The sequence below is a fragment of the Terrapene carolina genome, unplaced genomic scaffold, assembly GCF_002925995.2.
Source record: "Terrapene carolina triunguis isolate 2854851 unplaced genomic scaffold, T_m_triunguis-2.0 Scaffold31, whole genome shotgun sequence".
NCBI lineage: Eukaryota > Metazoa > Chordata > Testudines > Emydidae > Terrapene > Terrapene triunguis.
In genome coordinates this window covers 1,969,625-1,988,452 of record NW_020664382.1, presented here as the reverse complement: position 1 = coordinate 1,988,452, position 18,828 = coordinate 1,969,625, and positions in this window count along the sequence as shown.

Genomic DNA, 18,828 nt, shown 5'->3' with positions numbered 1-18,828 from the left:
GCCTTTATGCAGAAATCCAACTCGGAGCTTATAAATTAACATTTCCCCCCTTGTACTTCTTTATTTGATGATGCTGCTTCCTCATATGAACAGCCCTCTCCCCTGGATGTGCAGATGCATTGCTCATGAATGTTAATAGGTGTTAGAAATGTGCACTGGAGGGAGAACAGGTTCTTTTTGTTGGCCACATAAATATTACAATGGCAGAAAACATTTCTCCATCACATTCACTTTTTGATCCTAGAGGCTCATAATATTAAACTAGGCTTGTGAATATGTTGACTCTTCTCTTGATTTCTCAAAACAGTGCAAGTTTATCTTTTTAATCAGTAACCACCTGAAATTATGGAATGTCTTTTGTGATATGAAGGCATTTAGTTTGTTTTCTGTTAAGAACAAATATGTAAGTGGCTGTAGGTTGAATGTCAAGACTGAATGGTATGGCTTTATTGACAGTTCAGTAAAAGAAAGATCAGACGCCATGGAAAAAATGACTTGCTGAACAGGAAATGCTGGATGTATTACAGTAATACAGTAAACAGTAAAATACAGTAACAGTAAAAGGAACCTGTACCACTAGCTAACAGACCACTGTTGCATTATGGTTGTCTTATGGCCCGTTTACCAGTATAATCAAGTCAGCGGGTGTTGTTAAAAAAAGGAAGTCAACTGACATGGAATACTCTTCCATTTTGCAAAGTAGATGAGATCTTAATCATGTCTCTCAATTGTGCTAAAATTGCAGGCAAAGAGTTTGGCTTGGTGTGAGGATCTCAGTTAAGGTTTGTGTATGTTACAATGGAGACCCATCCTGGGCAGACTAAGACGTTTAACCTAATTTAGGAACACATTTAGAATCCAGGCTGTACTACAAATGGGAACTTTATTTGTAACCAGATTTAGAAGACAACTACAGTACCTCTGAAGATCTGGACCTTAGTGTCCAGGGCAGTCAGTCTAATGCGTCCGCAAACACTAAATTCACTCAAGTGTGTTTTGAAAAATTCTCTCAAGACATTTCATCTTTCTTCATACAACACATGCAGCACAGCAGCTACTAGTGAGAGGAGACAGTGGAGAAATGCAGCAATGAACAAAATATTTTTGCCAAGGAGCATCAGGAACATGAGCGGAGAGCTGAGCTGAGTTGCCAGGTTGCAGTCATTGGCGATGGAGTCATGCTGTATCAAGATCTGTGTTACAAGAACGTTCAAGCTGTGAGAGAGACTAAACCAATGCAAATAAAAGAAGGGCAGTACAAGAGGCGGTAGATAAGAAAGCAATTCTAAAAACTGAATAGACCCTGTCTGACAAAGGTGGGAAGAGCAGCAGGGTGAAGCAACGCTGGAAGGCGCACACACAAAAATCTACTAGTGCTACTTTACCTATTGCAGTTGCTGAGCAGCAAGGACAAAGGGGCATTGGGTGGAAGGTAACAAACTAGTTTGTCAAAAACTTCAATAGTGCTGTTATTTGGGCCCCATGAATAATGCAATTAGGTGCCCTCACAAACAGCTGAATAATTGACCTCGTTGCCATAGTGCCACAATAGTTCTTTTCCAGCCTTGTCCTCCTGTCATTCCGCCTTCCCTCCTGTTTGCTTCCTACCTACACCCCCAAAATTCATGGTCTGTATACAGGATGCCTGCCCCTGCCTTATTTTTCCTGTGTGCTGCTTCTTCCCTGTTGACTTCACATCTCCTCATTAATACTTGACTTTGTATGTAAATGGACATCCATTGTGTTAGCTTACAATGCTTCATTTGCATCTGGACAGAGAGATGCACAATTCTTACCTCCTGCCTGGAGGGAAACCTGTTTTCCACCTTTGCTGGTGAGTAATACATTGATGCAGACTTTAAAACATGTTTTTAGTGTATATATGCATAATTCCTTCCATAGAATCTGTGCATACAGTTCACAATGATATTAAGTATTAGAGGGGTAAGCCGTGTTAGTCTGTATCCACAAAAACAACGCGGAGTCCAGTGGCACCTTAAAGACTAACAGATGTATTTGGGCATAAGCTTTCGTGGGTAAAAAACCCATTTCTTCAGATGCAACCTTAATGACATTAAGGACCAGAGTGACCCGGACTTTCATTTGAGACCTCACATGCCATTCTTTGGTGAGCCCGAATGTACACACCAGAATCAAGATACTCCTGTAACCCTTTGCCAGTTGGCATTAAGGGGTTCTTGGGTCACACCATTATGATTATACAGTCTGACTTCTGCATAACACAAGCCATAGAATCTTGCCCAGTAATTCCTGCATCAAGTCCACAACTTCTGTTTGAGCGAGAGCATATCCTAGGCCTGGTCTACACTACGGGATTAATTCGGATTTAGCAGCGTTAATCCGAATTAACCCTTCACCCGTCCACACTACAGAGCCAGTTAATTCGAATTAAAGGGCCCTTTAAATCGATTTCTGTACTCCACCTCGACGAACGGAGTAGAGCCTAAATCGATTTTGTTAATTCGAATTAAGGTTAGTGTGGCCGCACACCACCGAATTACTGTGTTTAAGTTAATGGGGTAGTGTGGCCGCACACCACCGAATTAATGTGGTTAAAAACCGAATTAAGGTGCTTAGTGTGGCCGCGCACAATCGAATTTATACAACCTGTTTCCCAAATTCGAATTATCTAAATTCGGATTAATCCTGTAGTGTAGACATACCCTTACTCTCACCATTAACAGTGTGCACCTTATTTCTAGTCTGAATTTGTCTAGCTTCAGCCAGATGTATGTAATCATCTTTTACTATAGTGCGTGTCATCTCAGCTGTTGGCCTTTCCCAGGCAGGGTTTGAAGGAATGACTCAGTCAGTACAGGTTGTATGAACTGGAAATAATTTATTTTTGTTTCTTGCATCACACCTTGGTGTTTGACTGCTACGTGGTCAGCTTGGAAGGCCACCATGCCGTCCCTGCTCACTAGATTCATACATTCTAAGGCCAGAAGCAGGGGCGGCGAGTTGTATGGGCCCGTGGTGCTCGGGCTCCAGCAATATTCAGGGCCCAGGGCCCGGCTCCACCAATGTTTGGGGCCAGGTCTCTCCCCCAGCCCCGCCTGCCGCCCCCCTGCACCTTCCCCAAGTGTCTCCCGGCCCCACTTGCTGTCCTCCGTGCACCTCCCCTGTGTAACCGTGCATCCCTGCCTCTCCCCTGCAGCTCCATGCTCACACTGCTCTGCTGGCTCCCAGCATCAACTGCCGCCGTAAGGTCCTAGTGCCCCCCATCCATGAGTGGCAGGGCAGGCTGCCCTTCCGCCTCGGACCCTTCACAGCACAGCCCCGCCCGTAGTCACCGCTCCTGCCCCACACTGAGCAAGGGGCAGCTCCATCTCCCACCCCCAGTGAGGCTACAGTGAGGGGCAGCAGCAGAGGAGGAGGTGCACACGTGATGGCAGCCCCCCCGGCACCCACCACAGGGGAGGCGAGGGGGCTTCCTGGACCTGAGAGGGGCCCTAGGAGCACGTGCAGTGACAGTGGTGCAAGGTGAGTGTGCTGCCGGGGGGGAAAGAGGGCTGGGGGACTCCATTCTGGCCCCAGCCCCAGGGCAGCCTGCACCCCCAAGCTCCTTATCCCTGGCCCCACCCCAGAGCCTGCACCCCAGCCAGAGCCCTCACCCCCCCCGCACCCCAACCCTCTGCCCTAGCCCTGAGCCCCTCCCACCCCCCAAACCCCTCATCCCCAGCCCCAAACAGAGCCCTCATCCCCCCACACCCTAACCCTCTGTCCCAGCCCTGAGCCCCTCCTGCATCATGAACCCCTCATCCCCAGCCTCACCCCACAGCCCTCACCCCTGCACCCCCTCCCACCCCCAAACTCCCTCCCAGAGCCTGGACCCCAGACCCCCTCCCACACCCAAACTCCTTCCCAGAGCCCAATCTCTCACCCCTGCTGCACCCAAACTCCCTCCCAGAGCCTGCACCCTGCGCCCCTCCTGCACCCCAATCCCCTGCCCCAGCCCAGGGCCTGCACCCCAGACCTCCTCCCCCCACCCAAACTCCCTCCCAGAGCCTTAGGCAGATGGGGGGCAGAGTTGGGGGGGGGTTCTGGGCACCACCAAAATTTCTACAACCTGCCACCCCTGTCCAGAAGGCACCATTGTGATCTTCTAGTCTGACTGCCTGTATAGCACAGACCATAGGACTTCCCTGAATTAATTCCTGGTTGAACTAGAGCATCTCTTTTAGAGAAACATCTAATCTTGATTAAAACATTTCCAGTGATGGGGGAGGATTGCTACCTGGCCTGCTTTTTTAATAGCTTGGATGAAGGGCGAGGGGTTACAAGAAGCTGAAGGTAAACTGTAGCCAAGGGACTTTTTAAAACATTCTGTAATAATTATGTATTTAAAAAGAGAAAATTATATTGGCCCTAATGTTTTTTGTTTTTTTTTTAGCTTAATTGTTTTGAAACTGAACCACATTACTACAGCCACGGAATACAGGGGAGTTTGTACTAACAACTGACTTAGAACCCAATCCCTGCTCAAATTCCCATTGACTTCAATAAGAGAAGGACTGAGCCCATTGGCTCATAAGGCAGGCCAGGGCCGCCCAAAGGATTCAGGGGGCCTGGGGCAAAGCAATTTCGGGGGCCCCTTCCATAAAAAAAGTTGCAATACTATAGTAACATGTATTTGGAAATGTAAAAAATAACCAGTGAAATAAAATACATTCAAAAATTAATTTTTAATAATTTGAAAATACACAAAATACATTATTTAAAAACATTAAATGCTTTAATGGTATGTATACATTTGCAGTTACATAATGGGCTGTCGCTGGGTGATGGTGATGGTTGGTGCCAATGGGCTGTCGCTGCCTGGGGGTGGCTCTACTGTTGCCCAGAGCTGGATGGGGAGCTGGGCTCTGGGTCAGGGGGTGGCCCAGCTCAGAGGGGCAGAGCTCGGAGCTGGGGGTCAGGGCTGTGGGGGGGATGGGGTCGGAGGGTGCCCAGCTCAGAGGGGCTGGGCTCGGAGCTGGGGGTCAGGGCTGGGGGGGTGCCTGGCTCAGAGCGGCTGGGCTCGGAGCTGGGGATTGGGGGGTGCCTGGCTCAGAGGGGCTTACCATGCTGCCTCCCCCCTCTCCCAGAGCCTCAGCGAGCCGTGTCCAGGAGCTCCTGCCGCTCGGCCCGCCGGAGCTCGCAGCACCGCCCTCTTACCACGCGGCTCCGAGCGGGAGGACCTCAGGCCCCGCCACTGCAGCGCTGTCCAGGGCTGCTCCTGGACGCGGCGCGCTGAGGCACCGGGGGATGGGGGAAAGCCTCTGACATTCTCGTGGGGGCCCCTGCAGGGCCCCTGCAGGGCCCGGGGCCTAGGGCAAATTGCCCCCCCCCCCCCCCCCCCCCCCCGGGCAGCCCTGAGGCAGGCTTAAAAAGTACTGCTGAACATTCAAAGAACCACCCCAGGATTCTCACATATTGCTTTAATCAGGTCATCCCCGCCCCTCTCGCCTGCTTCCCCCAACTCTAGCGCACAGGGTCCCCTCCACAGACAGCCCATTTGCAAGATCTGACCGCTATGTTCCCTCAAAATAGGCATCTCTGGAAAACACAAATGGCAAGCACCTATTATTGTTTAGTTTGCGGTAGCACCTACATTGTGCCTGGCACTTTCTGAACACAGACCACGACACAGTTCCTGCCCCAAGGAGCACAGGAATGAAAAGGAGAAAGACAGATGAGGGGGTGAGGGAAAGGGCCGTGGTGTGATTTTGCGCAATACATGAACTGCATGCATAGTTGACATGCACAAGCTTGTTTCCTTGAGTGTGATGAATAACCTGACTGCAGCATGCTGCCACCCATCAAAGAACACAGCAGGCTATTGGAGAATCAGAACATCAGACCCTTCATGGAAACACCGGCTAGTTTTTAAGTGCCTGGCTTTCCCCGGTGTTGTTTCCGTCACTTTCTATTGGCTGAACAGCTTCAGTAGCAGCTTGAGGACACCAATTGAAGTGGATTTGGGTACCTTCTAGGGTGCTCTCTCCCTTGGCACATGCACTAGCACATGTCCACCCCCTCACTGTCTGGAAGTGGATGAGGCTTGCCACTACCACTCCCCATTCTGGGGCTTGCCTTGAACACTCCCCACTTGGACAAACATGCAGCTACACCCAAGAGTGCAGACAGCAGGCTTATAGTCACCTATGGTTGATCAGATACCATGGACAGGGATGAGTAGTGCGGGCATTATACACGTAGGTATACGTAAGGATTCAAGGTGAGAGCCTCTGCTGGTGTAAATTAACACAGCTCCATTGAGAGCAATGGTCCAGTTGGCAAAGGGGGTTTCCTCTTCCATCATGGTCTCTGATTCAGGGCCAGCTCCAGGGTTTTTGCCGCCCCAAGCAGCCAAAAAATAAAAAATTAAAAAAATTAAAAAGCCGTGATCGCGATCTACAGCACTTCCGCCGCGACTCTACTGCCGCCGCTTCTTCGGCGGCAGGTCCTTCCCACCGAGAGGTAGTGAGGGACTCGCCACCAAATTGCTGCTGAAGAGCCGAACGTGCCGCCCCCTTCCATGTGCCGCCCCAAGCACCAGCTTGCTAGGCTGGTGCCCGGAGCCGGCCCTGCTCTGATTCATTTTGTTAGGATGAAATGTTGCAGAGGGTCCAAATCTACCTCTTTAGCAGACAGTCAGGGGGTCAAACAGAATGCAAAAACAGCAGCAGACAGGGAAAGATTTGATTTGTGAGTATTTATAAAGTGAGTGCAGAACATTAAAGGTAAATGTTACGTAGAATTTAACCAATTTTCTTACAGACTGTTAGAAAACAAGTGTCAGAATTCTGACTTGTTTTTCTTATGTCAGGTAATGGCATTCTCCCTCTGCCTACTGCACCTGGAGTACAGAGTACACCCCAAAACACGTGTCTTTTCAGTGTATACTCTCTCTTTAAAGCCACTTGTGTATACATATCTTTTCCATGGGCCAAATTCTGTTCTCCGATACATGCCTGAGGCTCCCACTAACCCTCCAGGTCAGATGTTGACCCTTCAGTAAGTAAATGTTAAAGAAAAGATTGGAACAATCTGAAACAAATCAACGTAAAAAACAAAAACAAATAAATAACATTTTTTAAAAACCTGAAGCACAAACCCTACCTTACGAAGAGTTTTTACCCCAAAAAGGGAGACATGCCAGAGACTGCACTAGGGACTTCATGTATTGCTTTTGATTTTACAGAGAAACACGCAGACCCAGATCCTCAAAGGTATTTTGATTCAGAGTTCAGTATTTAAATATCTTCTAGTATCTGAGCCTCATCTAGTATGATGATGGGCAGCAGTATAAAACCCTAAGATAAGATAAAAGGGGGACATGATAGAGGTTATATACATTATCTTATATCTTTATTATCCTCTCTCATAATAAAAAAACAAAACAAAAGGACATTCAGTAAAATTGAATGGCAACAAATTTTACAACTGACAAAAGGAAATACGTCTTTATACAATGGATAATTAACCGGTGGAACTCAGCTACAAGCTATTATTGGTGCCAATAGCATAGTAGGATTCTAAAAAGGACCAGACATTTATGGAGATAATGAGAACATCCACACTGACTGACTGGGATGAGGAAGAGAGACAAGGTGGGTGAGGTAATATCTTTTATTGGATCAACTTCTGTTGGTGAGAGAGATGAGCTTTGGAGCCACACAGAGCTCTTCTTCAGGAAGACATTCTTGAGGAAGCCCCCCAACCTGAAGCAAATACTCACCAGCAACTACACACCATACAACAAAAACACCAACCCAGGAACCAAACCCTGCTACAAACCCCGGTGCCAACTCTGTCCAGATATCTCTAGTCAAGGGACACCATCATAGGACCTAACCACATCAGCCACACCATCAGGGGCTCGTTCACCTGCACATCTACCAATGTAATATATGCCAGCAATGCCCCTCTGCCATGTACATTGGCCAAACCGGACAGTCTCTACGCAAAAGAATAAATGGACACAAATCTGACATCAGGAATCATAACATTCAAAAACCAGTAGGAGAACACTTCAATCTCTCTGGTCACTCAATAACAGACCTAAAAGTGGCAATTCTTCAACAAAAAAACCTTCAAAAACAAACAGACTCCAACGTGAAGCTGCAGAACTGGAATTAATTTGCAAACTGGATACCATCAGATTAGGCCTGAATAAAGACTGGGACTGGTTGGGTCATTACAAAACCTAAATCTAATTTCCCCAATACTAATTTCTCCCTACTGTTACTCACACCTTCTTGTCAACTGTCTGTAATGGGCCACTCTCTTACCACTTCAGTAGTTATTTTTCCTCCCTTGGTATCCTGCTGTTAATTGATTTATCTCATTAGACTGACCTCACACTTGGTAAAGCAACCCCCATTCTTTCATGTATTTATACCTGCTCCTGATTTTTCACTCCATGCATCTGATGAAGTGGGTTCTAGCCCACGAAAGCTTATGCCCAAATAAATTTGTTAGTCTCTAAGGTGCCACGAGGACTCCTCGTTGTTTTTATTCTTGAGGAAGACATTTCCCCTATGGGCAGGTTATTCCATAACCACCTAGAACAGGGCTTTCTGCCTCTCTTAAGCTTCTGGTACTGAACACTATCAGAAGCAGGATACTGAAGTAGATGGATATTGGTCTGATCCAATGTGGCAATTCCTGTGTTCCTAGGTAAGGAACCTTAAAATATAACTACATTATATATACTTAAAGTATACACAGCGTCATAACTGGCTTGCTTTTGCCAGTCCTTCCCACCATGAATTTAATTTCTTTGATGTGCCTGCTAGCAAGGAAAGCCATCCTGTCTGCATTAAAATAATGGCTGTCTCTCACTGGAAAGGCTTAAAGTGTGCCGTGGTCACCGCAGAAATATATCATGTAGTTGTTGACTTTTATGGTGTATGCAACATCCCAGAGTGATACATTCTGAGGCATCTTTAGTGAGTCCAGAATTTGCAGTGGACCCCATGACACCTGAAAAAAAAATTAAGGGAAAGGTATAATGTAGTTATGTGCTGAATGCTTCACCTGGCCTGGTTAGATGTGTATCCAGCACCTATTTCAGTACTTCACTCAGGTTTCCTTTTGGACTTTGAAGTTCACCTGTAAAAGCAAAGAATGACGACACAGGTTTTTTGTTTGGTTGGGGTTTTTTGCACCAATATAGATACACTAGTCTAGTGTGAAAATCCCCTGTGTTGGCTGGGCATCTAAGATGTGGTTATTTCTCAGCTGACTGACAGGAAATTGGTATGCAGTGTTGTTGTAGCTGTGCTGGTCCCAGGATATTAGGGAGACAATGTGGGTGAGGTAATATCTTTTTTAGGACTAACTTCTGCTGGTCAGAGAGAGAAGCTTTCAAGCTTCCACAGCTTCTTCAGGTCTGGTAAATGTCAGAGAGTCTCTGTCAAATATAAGGGAGAACAGATTATGCTAAACAATCAGTTAACACATATTTCAAGGGTTTAAGAGCATAAATTCATAACTTTGCTAGACACTAAAAATCATGGACTGAATTTATGGCTTATTGCAACAATCTATAACTCACTAACCCTCCCCCCTCAGCTTTCATTTTTTCTTCTTTCTCCCCTATGACTGGAGAGGTGTTAACTGGCTACTACACCTTGAATTGTTCCTTGAGATATATGTTAACTATTTATGCAAAGCAACCTGTTCCACCTTGTATTTATCTGTGACGCTATGTTTCCCAGATTGGAAGAAGAGCTGTGTAAGTTGTCTCTCTCAACAACAGAAGCTGGTCCAATAAAAGATATTACCTCACTCCCTTTGTCTCTCTAACTGGAAATTAATATTCAGCTTCCATTATATATAGGGAGTGACCAGACCATCCCTATGAACTTTTAAAAGGATCAAAGTGAAGAAATAGCAACATTTAAAAGTCTAATATATTCAACAACAACTAAAGCCATGTCCCTATTGCCTCTGGTTGTGTTACCTCACCCTACTCCACCCTGTCCCATGTTCCTATGAATTGTTTGCAAATAATAGCATGTATGCATGTGCAGCCAGAGCCAGAATTCTATACAGGATTGAACAGAAGTTCTGCGTGCTTTAAAGACCTGTTGTAAATCTCTGAACACATCTAGAGACAACACTCCTAATCGAGCATTGCTGTCTGTATACAGTGTTATTTATGTCATGTCTGCCCTACAAAATTAAGTCAACCTAAGTTTAATCAGCATACAGCCACCACAATAATTACATTGCCTGGGGTACGTCTACACTACCTGTTAGATTGATCGCTACCCGCCAATCCATCGGGGATCGATTTATCACATGTAGTGTAGACGCGATAAATCGATCCCCGATCTCTCTCCTGTCGACTGCTGAACTCGAGCTCGGTGAGAGGTGGAAGAAAAGTCGACGGGGGAGCGGCGGCCGTTGATCCCACGCCACGAGGACGTGAAGTAAGTGATTCTAAGTCGATCTAAGATATGTCGACTTCAGCTACACTATTCTCGTAGCTGAAGTTGCGGATCTTAGATCGATTCCTCCCCCCTCTCCCAGCATAGACCAGGCCCTGGGCATGTCTACGCTTTGCTCCTTGTGTCGGCAGTGAGCATCCTCACCAGGAGTGCTTGTTGTATCGATTGTACTGTCAGTATGGGGCATTTTAGGATGGCTCCTGAAAGCCAGTAATGACATAAGCAACACAATGTTTATACTGACACTGCCTCAACCTAACTACGTTGACCTTGACTTTACACCACTCATGGAGGTGGAGTTATTGAGTCAGCATAATGGGGCAGTTACATTGTCAGGAGCGAAATTTAAGTGTAGACACAGGTTGATGCAAGCTGCCTTAGACAATCTTCTGGGTGGTACAAGGAAAATGGAAAGAAGTTGGGTAATAAAACACCCAGCCTTTACACTCATGTACAAAGAGCAAGGAGCAAACCAGTGCCACATGCTAGGACTAGTGATGGGTGAACCTCAGAAGGTACAAAGTCAAGATATTTAAAAGCACGCAACTATCCCTGAAATACAGATATTTTCCAGCTGCTTAGAGAGTGTGGGTCTATTATCTCCAGGAGAGAAACAGCAGAAATCTATTGTACAAAAGGGTAAAACAGCAGTGATTTTCCATGAGCTGGGGGAAATGATGACCCAGCAATGTGAGTTAATGCAGGAGTCAATGGCTCAGAGATGACACCTATAGGGATCAGTCCTTGCCCTGTCTAAAGATCGAGAGACAAACAGGTGGAGGAAGGACAGTCGTGTGATTAAGGCATTACAGTGGGACTCTGGAGATATGGGTTCAGATGCTGGCTCTGCCACTGACTTACTGTATGAACTTGGGCAAGTCATTTAGGCTCAGATCTACAAAGGTACTTAGGCCCCTAACTTCTATTGATTTCAATAGGAGTTAGGTGCTTAAATATCTTTAGACTCTCAGCCTTAATCTCTAAGCCTCAATTCTCCATCTCCAAAATAGGGATAATGCTGCTTCCTTTCCCAAATCCTTTATCTAGATTGTAAATTCTTCAGAGCAGGAACAGTCTCTTCCTATTTGCATGTACAGTGATTAGCATAATAGGGTGGGGAAGGGGACTAGGTGCTACCATGATATAAATAATAATAGAAAGTAGGGGAGCCTATCTTTGGGGGGGATCCAAAGAAAATAAATAGTTAATACAATGATACCAGCTAAACCAAAGCAGGACCATTACTTTTCTTCTGAGCCTTTGTATTTGGACAGTTTCTGATTGAAAACATTTGCTTTGTCAAAGACAACCACCTAACTCATTAATGGAAGAAACGCTTCACCGGAACGCAAGCACATTTCATAAGGTTGGGGAAAGAACAAACCTTATGCCTCTACATTCTTCTTCATAAACACACCCAGGCAAGAGACAATTATCTAGACAACCAAAGAGCGTCTCAAAAGAAGGAAAAGGAGAGGAGCAGGGCACAGCCTCCTCACAGCGGGAAAAGTTGATTATGTGCCATAAACCCATAGCTATTGAATAATGTTGCTTTGCCAAATTAACTAGTAACTAACCAGCCATACCCCTGATTAACTACTAGGGAGAAAAACTGGGGGTTTTTTAATTAAGAAATTGCTTTTGATAGCTAATGGTGGGGAGGGAGAAATGAACTGAGGAAAAATGGCAACATCTGAAAACAATCTATTCACGGTACAAAAACTAAAAACTGCTGGAAAACTTTTTTTTTTTTAAAAGAAGTAACCGCTGACCCTCCTGTTTTAAAAGGCAGGATTGTTTACTGTTACTCATAGCCACCTGTTGTACTCTACATGCCAGTACAAGCCAGATATATTGCCAGTGTTAGCTTGCCGCCCAAGTCAAAGGGTTTGTGTGAGAACAACTGACACACCGTGTGTGAGGAACTATGGTCTTGTGGTGAGAGCACAAAGCTCGGTGTCAGGAGTTCTGGGTTCTGGCCCAGCCTTATGCATGTGACTTTGGGCACATCATCTCACCTCTCTGCCTTAAGGAAGTTTCCCCATTTGTAAAACAGGGCTAGTTATAGGTCCCTACCCGTGGGGGCAGGTGGAGCCTTTGTGCTTTAAATTTTGGAAAGTGCTATGGAACGTTTTTAGAGCAAATATCACATCCATAAAAAGGAGGATGACCCTCATCCCTGCACAGAGCACCAGCACAAGACCTGAGTGTTTAAGTGGGGCATGGGCATTTGTGCCGGGGGGAATTTCACCAATGCATTGAAAAATGTTAGCACTATCTCATGAACAACAACAAAAGGAGAAAAGAGCAGGCCAGAAGGACTGGTTGGCTTGGAGACTGGTAATGCAATACAGAAGCTTTTGCTAATAGGTCGTTGTTCAAACCTGGACCAGGTCAGGGTGAGACAGAAGGTCATTATTACCTGATGGCTGTTTGGTGATCTACCATCACAACTGGCACTTACGGTATTCCTGCTGATCTCTCAGCAAAGAGACCAAGAATACACAACTACCTGCTCATCCCAAGCAATGGTCTCTCTGGCTCTTAGCTGAGACACTTTTGTGGGGGTGTGGAAACTTGCTCTGTTGTGTGAATAAACAAAAGACTTCTGTCTCAAGGGCTGTTTTCCACTTTCCATAAGTAAAGCGACTTAGTAAATCAATGACAGAAGAAGAGTAACACCAGGCTAGACTGAGCATGACTGGGATTGTTACATCATTTGAAAATCAAAATCAAATGGAAAGAATCTATGGAACAAAAGGTCTTATACATACCTTGGGAAGTTAATGGTTAGGTTAAGTCAACCTGAAGCCTTTTAGTCAGCTTCCTTGTCCAGGCTATGATGGAGGCATCTGCTGATTAGATAAAAATATTTAAAAATGTAATATAAACATGAATGAGATTTCTGTCTTTTTTTTTTTTTTTTTTTTTTAACTTTAACCTCTGTATTCCCCAGGAATGTAAATCTAAATGATCATACTGTAAATATCTGAGGCTTGCTACATCTTGTACATTTAGGAACAGTTTCTGTGACAAACATTTGTGCCAAACGTTTAGTAGAATTGCTCCATATGTGACTATCACGGATTACACTTGGACTAAACATTTTTCTTGGCTGGGTGCCTTTGGCAAACACAAAATAATGGGAAACTAAAGCATGAATTTCACCACTAAGGGTCAGAAGATACGGTCACTGTGTTACATGACAAACGCTTAAATGTCATCTGTCTCTCCACTTGTGGAGCAGCTATATTAAAAAATCATATCCAAAATGTTTAATGGACCAGCCTTGGCCTTTCAAATAAGTGAAGGAAGGCAGCCCCAGGGCTGAGTCTCAAATCAAAGTTCATGGGGTCAGGATTCATTTCCACAGACTATTTCTGAGGCATAAACGGACCATGTAGGAATAGGAGTAATTTGCTGGTTGGATAAGTTCCTCCTCTTTTGTTCTAGGTCTGATTCTGCAGCCCTTATCCACCCCAAGCAGCACTTAGTCACATGGATAATCTCATTGAACACACTTGAATAAGGTGAGGGTTACCCAAATCAGGCTTCCTGTTTAAAAAAAAAAAAAAAAATTTACACACAGCCAAATTGTGCCTTTAAGGGACTGGCCTGCATTGAGGCAGGAGTCAGGCTGACCCAGGGAACACTTGGGCAGGGAGCGTGCCTCAGGAAAGCAAAATCTGTCCCTGAGCAACCTAGTGAGTGTCCTATAGAATTAGTGCAGCCTGTGCCTGCTAATGCCCCTGTCCTGCTGCGCTCCTGGTATCCTTCCCTCCCTTTGTACCTCTGCAATGGCCAGGGACAATCTTGCACAGTCTGCCCTTGGGAGAAGAAAGACCTTCACACTTGAAACATTTGTTTTCCCTAGCAATGGGAGTCCTGAGTCGTGACATTGGATCGAACTTGGAATTTCTCAAAGTTGAGAGGTGTTTGAGTTCGGGTTCCTGGTTCAGGCCATTAATAAAGTGAAACCCAAATTTCAGTTTCAGTTTGGAGCTACAGAGGGAACCTCCCAGGGAAGGATCTGGAGGGTTGGTTCAAGACTCTCGCTAGTTCTTTCCCAAGGAAATAACACTGCTCAGATTTGGGCTCTGGTTCAGTAGAGGGAAGCAGGGAACTAATGAAACCTGACTCGAAAAGAGTGCGGAGAAATTTCAGTGTTGCCAATGCTCACAATTTTAACACAAGTCTTGTGATATTTGGTGTTTTTCTTAAAGCATCAGCGCATGGAGTCCGGTGATTACATGGAGATCTCAGCTTGATTTAAAAAAAAAAGGGTGTAGCCCTCAGTTGCATTAAAAAAAAAAAAGCTTGAAAACATGAACCCCTAAAGTTCAAAAACCAGAAAGCATCTAAAAGGAACCTAAGCTGTAGTACTTGAAAAATCTCCTCCTTGTTAAGAGCTTGGGGTTTGTGGCACTGTTCCCTACAAAGCTCAATGGAGGATTTTACAGCCTGCATATGAATTTAGTGCTCCCCTGGTCCTGAGGAGTAACTAGCCCTACCTGATGCCAGTGCCACGTTTACTGCTGGCAGCTGCTGCACAAATACCTCAGGGCTGAACTTTGCAGGGCTGAGTAGCACCAGTTTCCCTACTCAGCTCTTCCACTCCTGCCCTGCAACACGGCTGCTAATTCAGGCCCAAGCCTCACTTGATTGGAGGCAGCCAGTGATGCTGAACTGTTGAATTATTATCAGCGCACAACAAGTTAGGATCTGCCGTGCACTCCATTATCTGTTGAAACAACTTCCTGTGTTATTATAGTCTATTTAATCAGTGGGAGCTTTGGGCTGTGGTTCTTTTTCTGGCTTAGTTCAGCAGTAGGAGCGGCAGAGCTATTATTCCATGCCATGCCACCGCCTGAGGTTAAAGCGTGTCCCGAAAGGAGATGGATCACATGGAACTGGAATGTCACAGCACGGTAACGTCTGAAATGTGACATTGCATCTCTATTGCAAAGGCACTTGGAGGCACAATGCAAGGGCTAATGCACGTGCAAATGCTCCAGCAGCTGAGCTTAAGGGAGATGGAGTACGATTTACCCTCATATGGGAGGAGACACGGCAGAGCGCCATCCTCCCTTGAACACTGGCCACAGCTATTTACATATGGGGACACTGCACACCCCTTTCCTTCTTGGGGCACAGCCCACCTGCAGCCAAACCAACCACTCAAAAGTAAAATAGAAACTGGGATTATTTTCTTATCGCAGACACTCAGTGCTGTTAACAAGGAAAAAAACTCAAAATACTGTTCTTAGTCAAAGGGTATGTCTACACTATGGGATTACTCCGAATTTACAGAATTCGATTTTTGGCAACCGATTGTATAAAGTTGAGTGCATGCGGCCACACTAAGCACATTAATTCGGCGGTGTGCGTCCATGTACCGCGGCTAGCGTCGACTTCCGGAGCGTTGCACTGTGGGTAGCTATCCCATAGTTCCCGCAGTCTCCCCCGCCCATTGGAATTCTGGGTTGAGATCCCAATGCCTGATGGGGCCAAAAACATTGTCGCGGGTGGTTCTGGGTACATCCTCCCTCTCCCTCCTGGAAAACAACGGCAGACAACCATTTCGCGCCTTTTTTCCTAGATGAACTGTGCAGACGCCATACCATGGCAAGCATGGAGCCTGCTCAGCTCAAGTCAGCAGTCATGAACAGTGTAAACACCTTGCACATTATCGTGCAGTTTATGCTGAACCAGAACCTGCAAAACCAGGCAAGGAGGCGGCGGCGACGAGAGTGATGAGGACATGGACACAGAATTCTCTCAAACTGCGGGCCCCGGCGCTTTGGAGATCATGTTGTTAATGGGGCAGGTTGATGCCGTGGAATGCCGATTCTGGGCCCGGGAAACAAGCACAGACTGGTGGGACCGCATAGTGTTGCAGGTGTGGGATGATTCCCAGTGGCTGCGAAACTTTCGCATGCGTAAGGGCACTTTCATGGAACTTTGTGACTTGCTTTCCCCTGCCCTGAAGCGCCAGAATACCAAGATGAGAGCAGCCCTCACAGTTGAGAAGTGAGTGGCGATAGCCCTGTGGAAGCTTGCAACGCCAGACAGCTACCGGTCAGTCGGGACTCAATTTGGAGTGGGCAAATCTACTGTGGGGGCTGCTGTGATGCAAGTAGCCAAAGCAATCGCTGAGCTGCTTCTACCAAAGGTAGTGACACTGGGAAATGTGCAGGTCATAGTGGATGGCTTTGCTGCAATGGAATTCCCTAACTGTGGTGGGGCGATAGATGGAACCCATATCCCTATCTTGGCACCGGAGCACCAGGGCAGCCAGTATATAAACCGCAAGGGGTACTTTTCAATGGTGTTTCAAGCACTGGTGGATCACAAGGGACGTTTCACCAACATCAACGTGGGATGGCTGGGAAGGGTTCATGACGCTCGCGTCTTCAGGAACACTAATCTGTTTAAACGGCTGCAGCAAGAGATTTACTTCCCAGACCAGAAAATAACTGTTGGGGATGTTGAGATACCTATCGTTATCCTTGGGGACCCAGCCTACCCCTTAATGCCATGGCTCATGAAGCCGTACACAGGCAGCCTGGACAGGAGTCAGGAGCTGTTCAACTACAGGCTGAGCAAGTGCAAAATGGTGGTACAATGTGCCTTTGGACGTTTAAAGGGTGGCTGGGGCACTTCACTGACTCGCTCAGACCTCAGCCAAACCAATATTCCCATTGTTATTGCTGCTTGCTGTGTGCTCCACAATCTCTGTGAGAGTAAGGGGGAGGCATTTATGGCGGGGTGGGAGGTTGAGGCAAATCGCCTCGCCGCTGATTACGCGCAGCCAGACACCAGGGTGATTAGAAAAGCAGACCAGCAAGCGCTGCGCATCAGAGAAGCTTTGAAAACCAGTTTCATGACTGGCCAGGCTACCGTGTGAAAGTTCTGTTTGTTTCTCCTTGGTGAAAACCCGCCCCCCTTGATTGACTCGTTCCCTGTAAGCAACCCCCCCCCCTTCGATCACAGCTTGCTTTCAAAGGAAATAAAGTCACTATCATTTAAAAATCATGTATTCTTTATTAATTGAAGAGAACTGACAAGGTAGCCCGGGTGGGGTTTGGGGGGAGGATAGAAGGGAAGGAAAAGGCTACTAAAAAAGTTCAAGATAATGACAGCCTTTTGCTTGGGCTGTCCACTGGGGTGGAGTGGGAGGGTGCACGGAGCCTTCCCCCCGCGTTCTTGGGTGTCTGGGTGAGGAGGCTATGGAACATAGTGAGTGGGGAGGGTGGTTATACAGGGGCTGCAGCAGCAGTCTGTGATCCTGCTGCCATTCCTGAAGCTCCACCAGATGCCGGAGAATGTCTGTTTGCTCACGCAGCAGCCCCAGCATTGCATCCTGCCTCCTCTGAGCTTCTTCCCACCACCTCTCATCTCGAGCCTCTCTCCTCTCCTCATGTTGGTCCCTCCTGTCCTCACATTTACTGGCATCTTTCCTGTACTGTGATACCATGTCCTTCCACTCATTCAGATGAGCTCTTTCATCGCAGGTCGATTGCATGATTTCCGAGAACATTTTGTCTCGCGTGCATTTTTTTTGCTGCCTTATCTGAGATAGCCTTCGGGACGGAGGAGGGAGGCTTGAAAAATTTGCAGCTGCGGAAGAGAGGGAAAAAAGGGAGAGAATTATTTAAAAAGATACATTTTACAGAACAATGCTTATACTCTTTCACAGTTAACAACACTATTCACATTATATAGAACATGTGATTTCGGTACAAGGTCGCATTTTGCATCTTATATTGAGTGCCTGCGGCTTTGGTTAGAGATCACATTCCAAGCAAAGCCCATTGAGTGCTGCGGTTTTCCTGTTAATGTGCAGCAGCAGAAACCAAACTAACTCCCCTGCCATCCAATTCTCTGGGATGATCGCTTTATCCCTCCCCCCACCACGTGGCTGGTATCAGGGAAGATCCCTGCTAGCCAAAAGCGAAAAGCTCAGCGCCAATGCCCACCCGTCCCCCCCACCGCCTGGCTAACTGCAGGGAAGGATTTCTTTTCAGCCACAGGCAAACAACCCAGTAGGAAACCCCTCTGTGCCCTTAATTAAATTCCTGTATTTCAACCAGGTTACCATGAACGATATCACTCTTCTGAGGATAACGCAGCGAGATAAAAAACGGATGTTGCTTAAATGCCAGCAAACACCGGGACCATATGCTGCCAGACTTTGTCATGCAATGATACCAGATTACTTGCTACTAGCATGGCGTGGTCAAGTGTCCTACCATGGAGGACGGAATAAGGCTGCACTGCCCAGAAACCTTCTGCAAAGGCTTTTGGAGTACCTCCAGGAGAGCTTCATGGAGATGTCCCTGGAGGATTTCTGCTCCATCCCCAG